General features: G+C 39.1%; 2 non-coding genes across 2 annotated transcripts; both read left to right on the top strand.

Annotated features, from left to right (window-relative positions):
- Positions 1 to 271: 271 nt before the first annotated feature.
- On the top strand, positions 272 to 353 carry TRNAL-AAG (transfer RNA leucine (anticodon AAG)). The gene has a single exon. It is a non-coding gene; the product is annotated as a tRNA-Leu (tRNA).
- Positions 354 to 12040: 11687 nt separating this feature from the next.
- Positions 12041 to 12122, top strand: TRNAL-AAG (transfer RNA leucine (anticodon AAG)). The gene has a single exon. It is a non-coding gene; the product is annotated as a tRNA-Leu (tRNA).
- Positions 12123 to 14299: the final 2177 nt, after the last annotated feature.

Here is a 14299-nt window from a genome sequence, read left to right on the forward strand (position 1 = left end):
TACACTTCTTTTTAAATATTGATTTAAAAAAATGTTTTTACTGTAACCTGAGCTATATGACCCAGATCTGTGAGCTAAGAGTGTCCATGTGGTACCATGGCCGAGCGGTCTAAGGCCACTAAGTTGCTAAAGTAAAATATTGGAAGGTTGAAAAGTTCATCATCTGTCCTAGATTTTAAAACAGTTCATCACAATTTCAAGAGTCTTCTCAAACTTAAAAAATAATATGTAAAATAATAAACTATGACCTTTGGAGCCAAAATAGATATGTGGTAGCATGGCCGAGCGGTCTAAGGCGCTGGATTAAGACTCCAGTCTCTTTGGAGGCGTGGGTTCAAATCCGACTGCTGCCATAATTATTTTCAAGAGAAAATGACATTTATTGATGTCAAACTGTTTTACTCTACTAAACAGCAAATCAATAATAAAAAATCCTTACTCATTAATATTGTCTACTAATTTTGTACCTTTTTTATGCTTCCTTAACTTTTTGTATTTTAAATACTTATAACATGACACTTCTTTTCAAGTATTGATTTAAAACAACACATTTTTTTTCCTGTAATCTCAACTGTATGATCCAGAACTGTGAGCATTCAGTCAGACAGGTCCATGTGGTAGCATGGCCAAGCGGTCTAAGGCGCTGGATTTAGGCTACAGTTTCTATGGAGGCATGGGTTCAAATCCCACTGCTGCCATAATGATTTTACTATGAAAACATCAGTCAGTGATGACAAAATGTTTTTCTCCACTAATAAGAAAAACAATAATAATAATAAAGACTTTTCTCCTCAATAGAAATAGAGTGGTATAGTTTGATCTGCGCTAAAACTTAATAGTGGCAGCCTATGTGGTACATATGAGCCTTCACCAAGACCCCAAACAAGAACCAAACACACAATGTCGTGACCACACCCGGCGCTACTAATTTCACCAAACAGGGATAAATCTTCTTAATAGCTTACTTTTTTCAGTAACAAAGTTTTACACTTGTTGTCATGAATTCATTTCAAAGAAGACACATGTCTGAAAAAGTGAGACATACACAACATAGTGCAACCAATTTTGATGGTAAATGGAAGGACTATTTATTTGTTCAACTCACAAAAAGTATGGATAAAAATCGCATATCATCCACCAGACAGTGTTGTTTCTCAGCTCCCATGGAAACTTCAATGTAATGTTGGAAATCGTCCACTAGATGGCATAGGACGTCCAGAGCCGCACATGTACTGGGGACTTAAAATAATGTAGATATGGTGCAGTATGTCTAACCATAAAACAATTTTATTTTTACAAATAACACACTTACAAAAAATAAGAAGTTTAAAAGCATATATCACCAATTGGTGATTAATACCGGATTCCAGAGTCCAAACAGATTCAGCTGAAATGGTATCCTGGACAGAGCTCCGGAACGGCAGGACCTTGTGCTTAAGCACAAGCACAAGGTCCTGCCGTTCCGATTTTTATCCATACTTTTTGTGAGTTGAACAAATAAATAGTCCTTCCATTTACCATCAAAATTGGTTGCACTACAGATGTAGCCACCTTTATCTTGAGTGGCCGCGGCGGTTGGCCCGTTCGACCATACGCAGCGTACTGTGGCGTAGCGAGGCGCGCCTAGCCACAGAGAGGCTATCTAATCGCACGGAGACAGACATTTGACGTTTGGCGTTACCTTTACGTGTAATACCTGCGATCAGCCACCAGATGTCGCTTTTTACAATCACCACTGCGCATGCGTGTGGTCTCCCGTAAAATACAATACTGACATACATAATAAGGACTACTTTACTAAGGCGTCTCATTACGCTGCATACAGCAAATACTGTACTCATTACGCTGCATTATTTAATACAGTACTGTACAGTATATACAGTACGACACCGACGCAAATACAGTAGTACAGCATACAGTATATGATCCATCTACAATACTTTATGAATACTGTATGTGAGCGTGCAAGTCCCGCAGACAAAACACAGTACTGTAAAACCAGTAGTGTACACTGTCGCAAATGGATGTGTGTTACAAGTTCACTATTGCCTCTCAAGATTAGGAATTTTCTACAGTGTTATCGTCCTAATCCCGTAGCCATTACAGCATAATCAAAACCAACGGATTTATACATTTGTCTGCGGCGAAGTGGTGAAGTGTTTCGCTTCCTATACTCAGAGTCCAGGGTTCGATTCCTTAAGTACTGTACGAATGCATGTTACTGTAGTTTTTTTCAGACACTTTATTATTTGTTTTATTCACATACTGCAAACCAGGGCATACAGTAGCTGCATGAGCGGTTCTATGCGATCGAGTCCGGTGTACCATAATCTGCAGGTTCTATGCAGGTTAAGGTACTATGCTCCGTACACAGTACACATACAATTCTGTAGCTGGGCAGACTGAATAGAAATGGCTACCACCTATGACTCCTTGCCCCACAGAGGCCCTAGGCTACGGAGCAAGTAATAGTCCAGATTGTACAGACTATGGGGCAATGCTGAATGAGCGTCACAATCCCCTAGCTAAAATACACAGTATGCATATTATGGTACACCGGACTCGATGACATACTGTAGCACACTGGCAAAATGGCCGCCGCCCCTGAACCCTTGTGCAGGTTATGGGGCTATGCTGAAGGAGCGTCACAATCCCCTAGCCAAAATACACAGGGGAGGGATAAGCTACTGTAGGATTGCATACAGTATTACGGTACACCGGACTCAATCGCATAGCACACTGTCAAAACGACCACTACCCATGAACCCCCACCTCCTGAACCCCCACCTCGTGGCAGGCAGCAGTTGGGTATGGAATGAGAAATGGCATAAGCTGTGCAGGCTACGGGGCGATGCTGAAGGAGCGTCACAATCCCCTAGCCAAAATACACAGAGATACTGTAAGCGAGGTCTATGCACATTACAGTACTGTACAGTACGTTACACCGGGCTCGGTCGCATAGCAAACTGACAAAACACAAGTTTTACAGTACATACAGTAAAGCAGGCCAAAGCTGCAGGAGAGTTTCTACTGTAAAGGTTCTATGCACCGTACGGTAATGTACACATACCTGTACAATTCTATAGCAGGGCAGACTCAATTGAAATGGCTACCGCCTGTGACTCCTACAGTAGCTCCTAGGAGGCACTCAGCTATGGAGCAAATAACAGCACAGATTTTGCAGGCTACGGGGCAATGCTGAAGGAGCGTCACAATCCCCTAGCTACAATACACAGGGGTGATAGAGATAATCGAGTGGCTGGAGGGGGGTCCCCTTGATTTAAGGGGCCCCCACTCCTCCAGGGTACTCCGGCCAGGTGTGACTAGTTGGGTATTTAATTCCATGGCCGCAGGGACCTGTATAAAAGTCTCCCCCGGCTGTGCATTATCTGTCCAGCTAGTGGAGCCCAGTGCTGATTCAAAAAATATGGGGAACCCCTACGCTTTTTTTGTCCCCCTTATTTTTTGCACCAGGACCAGGCGCAGAGCCCGGTGCTGGTTCTAAAAAGATGGGGGATCCCGTGTCCATTTTTTCCGTATTCCTTCCGGAATTCGACTGCAATTGCATATACAGTACTGTACCCCTTAATGTCACTGCTTACAGTATACAGTATTTAGACATGAGCTTGTGTACAGTATCTGTCATGAGGTGCTTTTTTCACTGACACTATAACTTTTTTCTATTGTGATATACTGTACTGTACAGAGGCGGCAAACTAGCCAAACGGGAATAATCAGCTTCTGCAGAATAAAATGAGATGCTACAGTACATGCCTATATTCTGTGAGTGACTGCGGCTCTATGAAATTAAATCAGAAAATTTAAATATGAAATGCATTACTAATGTGTGGCATTACTGTACTGTATGTGTATAAGGTGTACTACAATATTTTCTGGTGTAACATAAGGAAAGGGCACTACTGCATGGTCTAATGCAGTGGTTCTCAAACTTGGTCCTCAGGACCCCACACAGTGCATGTTTTGCAGGTAAACCAGCAAGTGCACAGATGTATTCATTACTAACTGACACATTTTAGAAGGTCCATACAGTAGGTGGAGCTAATTTTTTCACTTGTGATTCTGTGAGACCTGCAAAACCTGCACTGTGTGGGGTCCTGAGGACTGAGTTTGAGAACCTGTGGTCTAATGTAAATAAAGATGAATGTGGTGGGGTGTAATGTGAATAAGGGGCATTACTGTTAGGAGTAATGTGGTACTATGATATGATGTCATGAGAATAAGAGACACCACTGCATGATATAATGTGAATAAAGTTGCAGTACTGTGTTGTGTCATTTCATCTTCGGGTATTATTGTGTTACCATGCCCCTTCCCAGCAAGAACATACTGTACACTGTTTTGGGCTGGCACTAAATGTGCACATTGTTCTTATTTAGATTATAGGGGGTAGGAGCGCCAAAATGGGTGATGGTGCTGGGAAAGGGGTGCAGGGTTAGAGGCGGAACTACGTAGCATCTGTGCAAGAGGGCATCAGCCAAAATCTAGCCTAGGGCATCATGTTGGTCAGGTTTGGCTCTGATAATACTGTATACTGTACTCTTACTGTACTTTGCATTCAATACAGATACTGTTTGCACACAGGTTTTACATGAATCATTGGCAATGCTGCAGGAGTGTCTCATTAGGCAATCTAAAATATACCACGACTATGGGTGGGGATACAGTAGGGAAGTTCTGTCACCATAAGCTGTCTGCTGTGTATAGCATATTTCCATCTGAGATGCATTTGTGTGTTTGTAATAAGAAAAAAACATTTTACTGTACATTTAGTGGATACAGTATTTCTCCCCCATAATGACGTATCATACTGTACAGGTACCCTCATGTACTGTACCGTACCATACTGTAAAATTGAATATTTATTGGAAAAACATCAATATTAATGTAAAAATAAAGTATTACAACATCCGATTCCATGTACTGCACTGATCAAAATGTACAGTACTCTTATTCAGGACTTATAAAACTGAAAATAACTGTTCATACAGTACACATCAATAACATTACTACTGTATAATATTCTACATTAGTTTATGCAATAATCAGACAAAGGCAATTTTATCATTTTTTTTAATAATGCACCAATTTAAAATTTTAAACAGAAAATACAGAACTACATATTTGTGGCTTGACCATTTCTTTCAACTACAACAGGTAATACTTTATACAGGTGATTTATATAATTATTACAATGTTCAGGTGTGAGTACTTCTAGCCAAAATTTCTTTATCCCATCCACCAGTTGCTGTTTTGTTGTTGGCTTTGCAACACTCCTAACGTACCTCTTCAATTGAGCCCACACTAATTCGATTGGGTTCATGTCTGGTGATCTAATTAAAAAAAAAAAAAAAGCGTATAGAAAAAATTAATTACAGTACATTACAGTAAATAGAGAAAATTAAACATACAATATTGTACTGTTTATTAAACAAAATTTTTTTTTACAGTACTAGAGTGCTATCCAAAATTTTACTTGTACACTGTTGAAAGAATACTCACTCTGGTGGTGTGCGTTCCCAATTCATACCTTTCTCTTCCATAAATTTGGCTGAGGCGGAGTGTTTAGGATCATTGTCTTGGAATATCCTATGGTGAGTTGGGTAATATTTATTCACAAATGGCACCATACATTTCTCTACTATTGTTTCTTGGAAATATTTCTTATCCATGATTCCTACAGAAATCAAAAAATGTTGTTCATTAATAAGCAACTCCTTTTATTGTGCAGTTACACGTACTCTACAGTACAACATGTATTTTTACAGAACACAGGCACAGAATAAAGTATAGTACTGTACTGTACCTTCGAAAAATAATAGGGGACCAGCTCCTAATCGTGATATGCCTCCCCATACATGGATTTTCAATGGATGCTTTGGGCGTGGTTTTAAAGAGATATGGTTACGTTTCCTGAATGACATTCTGGAGAACCGCTCAAGGGCAACAGACGATTCATCTGTGAAAATGACATCATCAAATGTTTCACCACTCTCAATCCATCGCCGTGCCTGTTCCACTCTCTTTTCTTTATTCACATCTCTTATCATTGGAGATATCCTGTGAAGAGCCAAAAATAATGAAATCAGATACAGTTATGAAATTACAGATTTACAGATTACTGTATATACAGTAGACTGTATGTGCAGTATACTGTATTATATACCTACTGTATACATTAAACTGTACATACAGTACATTAAGTTACATACAGAGTAATATATATATACATACTGTACATACACACAAACACACACACACAGTATACAGTATGTAATCATCACAATAAGCCGGCAATGCTTCATTGCTGTCTCTGAGTGCCTATACAGTAGGTATCTCTTTTGGGATAGAATACTGTATATACAGTATATACACACACACATACTGTATATAGTATAAAGTACACACTCTGTATAATGATTTATGGCATTATTATATCACGTATCAAGGGATTATTAACAGTGCATTTACTGTATGGTTTATACTGCTTTCAGTATTTTACCTTGTTGCGCCAAAGGTCCATCCCATTTTCCGTCGCATCCTTCTGATGCTGGTGGCCGATATGTCCAGGTCATACTTGGAATGGAGAATTCGTTTTATTTGCAGAGCAGTACGCTCATCATCCTCACGAGTTAGTTCCTCCACAATTTGTTGCACTCTCCTACAGTACAATACAGTATGAAAAATATGAATTCATGAACAGCACAATCACAGTTACAATTGATGAAGTTTTAATTTTATTTCAAAAAAATTGTTTATGGTATAAAGCAAGTCATTTAAACATTACAGTAGTGTACAGTACGTACCATGTGCATTTTGTAGGAAATACAAATCTGGGCGTTGTTCTCTCGAATGCATGATAGCGCACCGTTTCTAAAGTGACTATAATGCCACTTTCCTTGAGCCATGCATGGATCTCTTTGATGGTTTTATTTTCTTTTTTCATGTTGGCGATTATCTTGCTCATCGTTTTGTTGATAGTTACTGGCATGTTGTCCAACTATAATTCCTGTATGGAGAGAAAACATTTGTGAATACTGTAGTCTAAAATTTACACATCTGAAAATGCATAAGAGTTTTATGATAGAAGTTAATACTGTACATGTTTACTATCCAGTACCTGATGTTCAAATTTAAGTATTGTATACTGTACAGTACTGAAAATACAACTTCAGTGTTATGGACTGCAATTAGTTTCCTGTATGAAACAGATACAGTACAGTAAATAACCCTCCTTGGAAGTGCATGGGCCCTGTGAGACTTACAGTAGTGTACAGCATAAGGGTCGACTGACATGATGTACAAGCATTACATACAGTACATGTCAGTACTGTATGTAAATTCTTCAATTATTGCCTAACAACAATGCTGCTTACTGTATATTAAATACTGTAGGCCTAGAAATGTGCATCTCAATATAGTAGTTAAAAACACAGGGGCCTATGTGGATAAGCGAGTTCTATGCACACAAAAAATGGCCACCGACCGTGAACCCCCAGCACGTGGCAGCGCTCGGATATGTAGTGAGATACAGTATGGCATACATTTCACAGTTCAGGGGGCAATGCTGAAGGAGCGTCACAATCCCCTAGCTCAATTACATTGGGATAAGCGAGGTCTACTGTATGCACATTACGGTATACCGAGCTGGATCGCTTAGCAACCTGACAAAATGGCCGCCGACCGTGAACTCCCAGCACGTGGCAGCGCTCGGATATGTAGTGAGATACAATATGGCATACATTTCACAGTTCAGGGGGCAATGCTGAAGGAGCGTCACAATCCCCTAGCTCAATTACATTGGGATAAGCGAGGTCTACTGTATGCACATTACGGTATACCGAGCTGGATCGCTTAGCAACCTGACAAAATGGCCGCCGACCGTGAACTCCCAGCACGTGGCAGCGCTCGGATATGTAGTGAGATACAATATGGCATACATTTCACAGTTCAGGGGGCAATGCTGAAGGAGCGTCACAATCCCCTAGCTCAATTACATTGGGATAAGCGAGGTTGGCACTTCCTTCCCATTGGTGTTGGTTTACAGTATGCCGTAGTGTACTCGGACGCTCATGTAATTGCATTTCAAAGGCACAGTATTTTCCATCGTCTCCCCCCTACCCCCATCGCCCTTCCCCCCTGGGGGCCTGCACAGGGAGGAAATTCAGGTCCTGTGCAATACACAAACGCTGAAGATCTACAGTACTGTTTTGCTCAGTTGGTAGCGTCAGAATACACTCATTTCATTCCCGCTGTTTAGGTGCATTTAGCGTAAAGAATCGCTCCTGCAGATGTACTTTGATTTATGTGAAACCTGTGTGCATCCTTCCATTGACTGTCTTACAATGTAAATAAAATAATACAGTGCATTATTACAGAAAAAAAAAAAAAAAAGAAAGAAAGCACATCAGGTCTCGAACCCTGGACTCCCAGCGAGGGAGGTGGGAGCCTTCACCCCTAGCCCACGACGCCTCATGAGAGATTTCCAATTTCATGTGTGAAAGTACTGCAAACAGCGCCCGGCCCCCGCCCCATTGCTGTTGGTTTATGCCTTAGAGGACTCGGACGCTCGCATTTGTAAAGCACGGTGTTTTCCTCCGCCTCCTGCTAGCCTGTTGCCCTTCCCCCATGGGAGCCTGCACAGATCATGCAGTAGACAGGGAGGGAATGCAGGTCATGTGCAATACACAAACGCCCACTGTAGTACTATTTTGCTCACTTACAGTACCGTACTGTAGGTTGCATTTAGCGTAAAGAATCGCTCCTGCAGATGTACTTTGATTTACAGTATGTGAAACCTGTGTGCATCCTTCCATTGGATGTACTGTATTGGAGAGAATTTTTTTTTTTTTAAAGTGAATGTCACGGGAACACATTAAAAATAAGGTTGGCACTTCCTTCCCATTGGTGTTGGTTTACAGTATGCCGTAGTGTACTCGGACGCTCATGTAATTGCATTTCAAAGGCACAGTATTTTCCATCGTCTCCCCCCTACCCCCATCGCCCTTCCCCCCTGGGGGCCTGCACAGGGAGGAAATTCAGGTCCTGTGCAATACACAAACGCTGAAGATCTACAGTACTGTTTTGCTCAGTTGGTAGCGTCAGAATACACTCATTTCATTCCCGCTGTTTAGGTGCATTTAGCGTAAAGAATCGCTCCTGCAGATGTACTTTGATTTACAGTATGTGAAACCTGTGTGCATCCTTCCATTGGATGTACTGTATTGGAGAGAATTTTTTTTTTTTTAAAGTGAATGTCACGGGAACACATTAAAAATAAGGTTGGCACTTCCTTCCCATTGGTGTTGGTTTACAGTATGCCGTAGTGTACTCGGACGCTCATGTAATTGCATTTCAAAGGCACAGTATTTTCCATCGTCTCCCCCCTACCCCCATCGCCCTTCCCCCCTGGGGGCCTGCACAGGGAGGAAATTCAGGTCCTGTGCAATACACAAACGCTGAAGATCTACAGTACTGTTTTGCTCAGTTGGTAGCGTCAGAATACACTCATTTCATTCCCGCTGTTTAGGTGCATTTAGCGTAAAGAATCGCTCCTGCAGATGTACTTTGATTTATGTGAAACCTGTGTGCATCCTTCCATTGACTGTCTTACAATGTAAATAAAATAATACAGTGCATTATTACAGAAAAAAAAAAAAAAAAGAAAGAAAGCACATCAGGTCTCGAACCCTGGACTCCCAGCGAGGGAGGTGGGAGCCTTCACCCCTAGCCCACGACGCCTCATGAGAGATATCCAATTTCATGTGTGAAAGTACTGCAAACAGCGCCCGGCCCCCGCCCCATTGCTGTTGGTTTATGCCTTAGAGGACTCGGACGCTCGCATTTGCTAGTCCTCCATTCCCATTATGCATTAGCGAACTCAGACGCTCATATATTTTAAAAGCACGGTGTTTATACATTGTACTGTACATTCTTCCTTTTACACAATTACTGTAGTTGCGTCTCCATACACATACTGTACAGTACTCCATACTTTTTCCACCGCCTCCCGTTACGCCTACAGTATTGCCAGAGCTGTAGATCAATCCGCCGCTATACTGTACGATCGAAAGTACTGGATTAGTGGAGCATTAGCGACACAGTGGTGGAGATGTGTAATGCATGATGAGTATCTAGATCGTCTCAACGCGCCTGCCTGTGATGAAACTCAGCTATCGCCTTAGCGTGGCTAAACGCCCGTCTCGGCGGAGAAACAGTCAAGGTAAAGGTGGCTACATCTGTATGTTGTGTATGTCTCACTTTTTCAGACATGTGTCTTCTTTGAAATGAATTCATGACAACAAGTGTAAAACTTTGTTACTGAAAAAAGTAAGCTATTAAGAAGATTTATCCCTGTTTGGTGAAATTAGTAGCGCCGGGTGTGGTCACGACATTGTGTGTTTGTTTCTCCTCAATAGCTGATTGATATGATCCAGATGCATGAGCTAAAAATCAGCAGTGTCTAAGACGCTGGATTAAGGTTCCAGTTTCTTTGGAGGCTTTGGATCAAAACCTACTGCCGCCATAATTATTTTTCCTAAGAAAAAATAAGTCATTGATGTCAAAGTGTTTTTCTTTACTAAACAGCAAATGAATAATAAAAAAATCCTTTCTCATTAATATTTTATGTCAATTTATGTACTTTTTTAACCTTCCAAAACATTTTGTACATAACTTAAACACTTTTGGTATGACACTTCTTTTTAAGTATTTATTTAAAACAAAAAAAAATGTTTGTACTGTAATCTGAGCTATATGGCCCAGATCTGTGAGCTAAGAGTGTTCATTTGGTACCATGGCCGAGCGGTCTAAGGCCACTAAGCTGCTAAAATAAAATATTGGTAGGTTAAAAAGTTCATCATCTGCCCTAGATTTTAAAACAGTTTATCATAATTTCAAGAGTCTTCTCAAAATGTAAAAATAATATGTAAAATTATAAGCTATGAGCTATGGAGTCAAGGTAGAAATGTAGCTGAGCGGTCTAAGATGCTGCATTAAGGCTCCAGTCTGTTTGGAGGCATGGGTTCAAATTCCACTGCTGTCATAATTATTTTCAAGATAAAACGACTGTCATTGATGTCAAAGTGTTTTTCTCCACTAAACAGAACGTCAATAATAAAAAATCCTTTCTAATTAATATTGTCTGCTAATTTTGTACCTTTTTTAAATTTTTGTATTTTAAACACTTTTAACATGACACTTCTTTTCAAGTATTGATTTATAACTACACAATTTTTTCTTGTAATCTTAACTATATGATCCAGAACTCTGAGCTTTGAGTCAAAAGTATCCATGGGGTAGCAAGGGCGAGCGGTCTAAGGCACTGGATTTAGGTTCCAGTCTCTCTGGAGGCGTGGGTCTGAATCCCACTGCTTCCATAATGATTTTACTATGAAAATGTCAGTCAGTGATGGCAATGTGTTTTTCTCCACTAATAAGAAAATCAATAATAATAAAGTCCTTTCTCCTCAACATCTGATCAATATGATCCAGATGCATTAGCTAAAAATCAGCAGTGTCTAAGGTGCTGGATTAAAGTTCCAGATTCTTTGGAGGAATTGGTTCAAAACCTACTGCCGCCATAATTATTTTCCCTGAGAAAAAATAAGTAATTGATGTCAAAGTGTTTTTTCTCTACTAAACAGCAAATGAATAATAAAAATATCCTTTCTCATTGATATTTTATGTCAATTTATGTACTTTTTTTAACCTTCCAAAACGTTTTGTACATAATTTAAACACTTTTTGCATTACACTTCTTTTTAAATATTGATTTAAAAAAATGTTTTTACTGTAACCTGAGCTATATGACCCAGATCTGTGAGCTAAGAGTGTCCATGTGGTACCATGGCCGAGCGGTCTAAGGCCACTAAGTTGCTAAAGTAAAATATTGGAAGGTTGAAAAGTTCATCATCTGTCCTAGATTTTAAAACAGTTTATCACAATTTCAAGAGTGTTCTCAAACTTTAAAAATAATATGTAAAATAATAAACTATGACCTTTGGAGCAAAAATAGATATGTGGTAGCATGGCCGAGTGGTCTAAGGCGCTGGATTAAGGCTGCAGTCTCTTTGGAGGCGTGGGTTCAAATCCCACTGCTGCCATAATTATTTTCAAGAGAAAATGACATTTATTGATGTCAAACTGTTTTACTCTACTAAACAGCAAATCAATAATAAAAAAGCCTTACTCATTAATATTGTCTACTAATTTTGTACCTTTTTTATGCTTCCTTAACTTTTTGTATTTTAAATACTTGTAACATGACACTTCTTTTCAAGTATTGATTTAAAACAACACATTTTTTTCTTGTAATCTCAACTGTATGATCCAGAACTGTGAGCATTCAGTCAGACAGGTCCATGTGGTAGCATGGCCGAGCGGTCTAAGGCGCTGGATTTAGGCTACAGTCTCTCTGGAGGCGTGGGTTCCAATCCTGCTGCTGCCATAATGATTTTACTATGAAAACATCAGTCAGTGATGACAAAATGTTTTTCTCCACTAATAAGAAAAACAATAATAATAAAGACTTTTCTCCTCAATAGCTGATTGATATGATCCAGATGCATGAGCTAAAAATCAGCAGTGTCTAAGGCGCTGGATTAAGGTTCCAGTTTCTTTGGAGGCTTTGGATCAAAACCTACTGCCGCCATAATTATTTTTCCTAAGAAAAAATAAGTAATTGATGTCAAAGTGTTTTTCTTTACTAAACAGCAAACGAATAATAAAAAAATTATTTCTCATTAATATTTTATGTCAATTGATGTACTTTTTTAACCTTCCAAAACATTTTGTACATAACTTAAACACTTTTGGTATGACACTTCTTTTTAAGTATTTATTTAAAACAAAAAAAATGTTTGTACTGTAATCTGTGCTATATGGCCCAGATCTGTGAGCTAAGAGTGTTCATTTGGTACCATGGCCGAGCGGTCTAAGGCCACTAAGCTGCTAAAATAAAATATTGGTAGGTTAAAAAGTTCATCATCTGCCCTAGATTTTAAAACAGTTTATCATAATTTCAAGAGTCTTCTCAAAATGTAAAAATAATATGTAAAATTATAAACTATGAGCTATGGAGTCAAGGTAGAAATGTGGCTGAGCGGTCTAAGATGCTGCATTAAGGCTCCAGTCTGTTTGGAGGCATGGGTTCAAATTCCACTGCTGTCATAATTATTTTCAAGATAAAATGACTGTCATTGATGTCAAAGTGTTTTTCTCCACTAAACAGCAAGTCAATAATAAAAAATCCTTTCTAATTAATATTGTCTGCTAATTTTGTACCTTTTTTAAATTTTTGTATTTTAAACACTTTTAACATGACACTTCTTTTCAAGTATTGATTTATAACTACACAATTTTTTCTTTTAATCTTAACTATATGATCCAGAACTCTGAGCTTTGAGTCAAAAGTATTTATGGGGTAGCAAGGGCGAGCGATCTAAGGCACTGGATTTAGGTTCCATACTCTCTGGAGGCGTGGGTCCGAATCCCACTGCTTCCATAATGATTTTACTATGAAAATGTCAGTCAGTGATGGCAATGTGTTTTTCTCCACTAATAAGAAAATCAATAATAATAAAGTCCTTTCTCCTCAACATCTGATCAATATGATGCATTAGCTAAAAATCAGCAGTGTCTAAGGTGCTGGATTAAGGTCCCAGATTCTTTGGAGGAATTGGTTCAAAACCTACTGCCGCCATAACTATTTTCCCTGAGAAAAAATAAGTAATTGATGTCAAAGTGTTTTTCTCTACTAAACAGCAAATGAATAATAAAAATATCCTTTCTCATTGATATTTTATGTCAATTTATGTACTTTTTTAACTTTCCAAAACGTTTTGTACATAATTTAAACACTTTTTGCATTACACTTCTTTTTTAAATATTGATTTAAAAAATGTTTTTACTGTAACCTGAGCTATATGACCCTGATCTGTGAGCTAAGAGTGTCCATGTGGTACCATGGCCGAGCAGTCTAAGGCCACTAAGTTGCTAAAGTAAAATATTGATAGGTTGAAAAGTTCATCATCTATCCTAGATTTTAAAACAGTTTATCACAATTTCAAGAGTCTTCTCAAACTTTAAAAATAATATGTAAAATAATAAACTATGACCTTTGGAGCCAAAATAGATATGTGGTAGCATGTCCGAGCGGTCTAAGGGGCTGTATTAAGGCTCCAGTCTCTTTGGAGGTGAGGGTTCAAATCCCACTGCTGCCATAATTATTTTCAAGAGAAAATGACATTTATTGATGTCAAACTGTTTTACTCTACTAAAC

Source organism: Pseudophryne corroboree, chromosome 3 (genome assembly GCF_028390025.1).
Source record: "Pseudophryne corroboree isolate aPseCor3 chromosome 3, aPseCor3.hap2, whole genome shotgun sequence".
NCBI lineage: Eukaryota > Metazoa > Chordata > Amphibia > Anura > Myobatrachidae > Pseudophryne > Pseudophryne corroboree.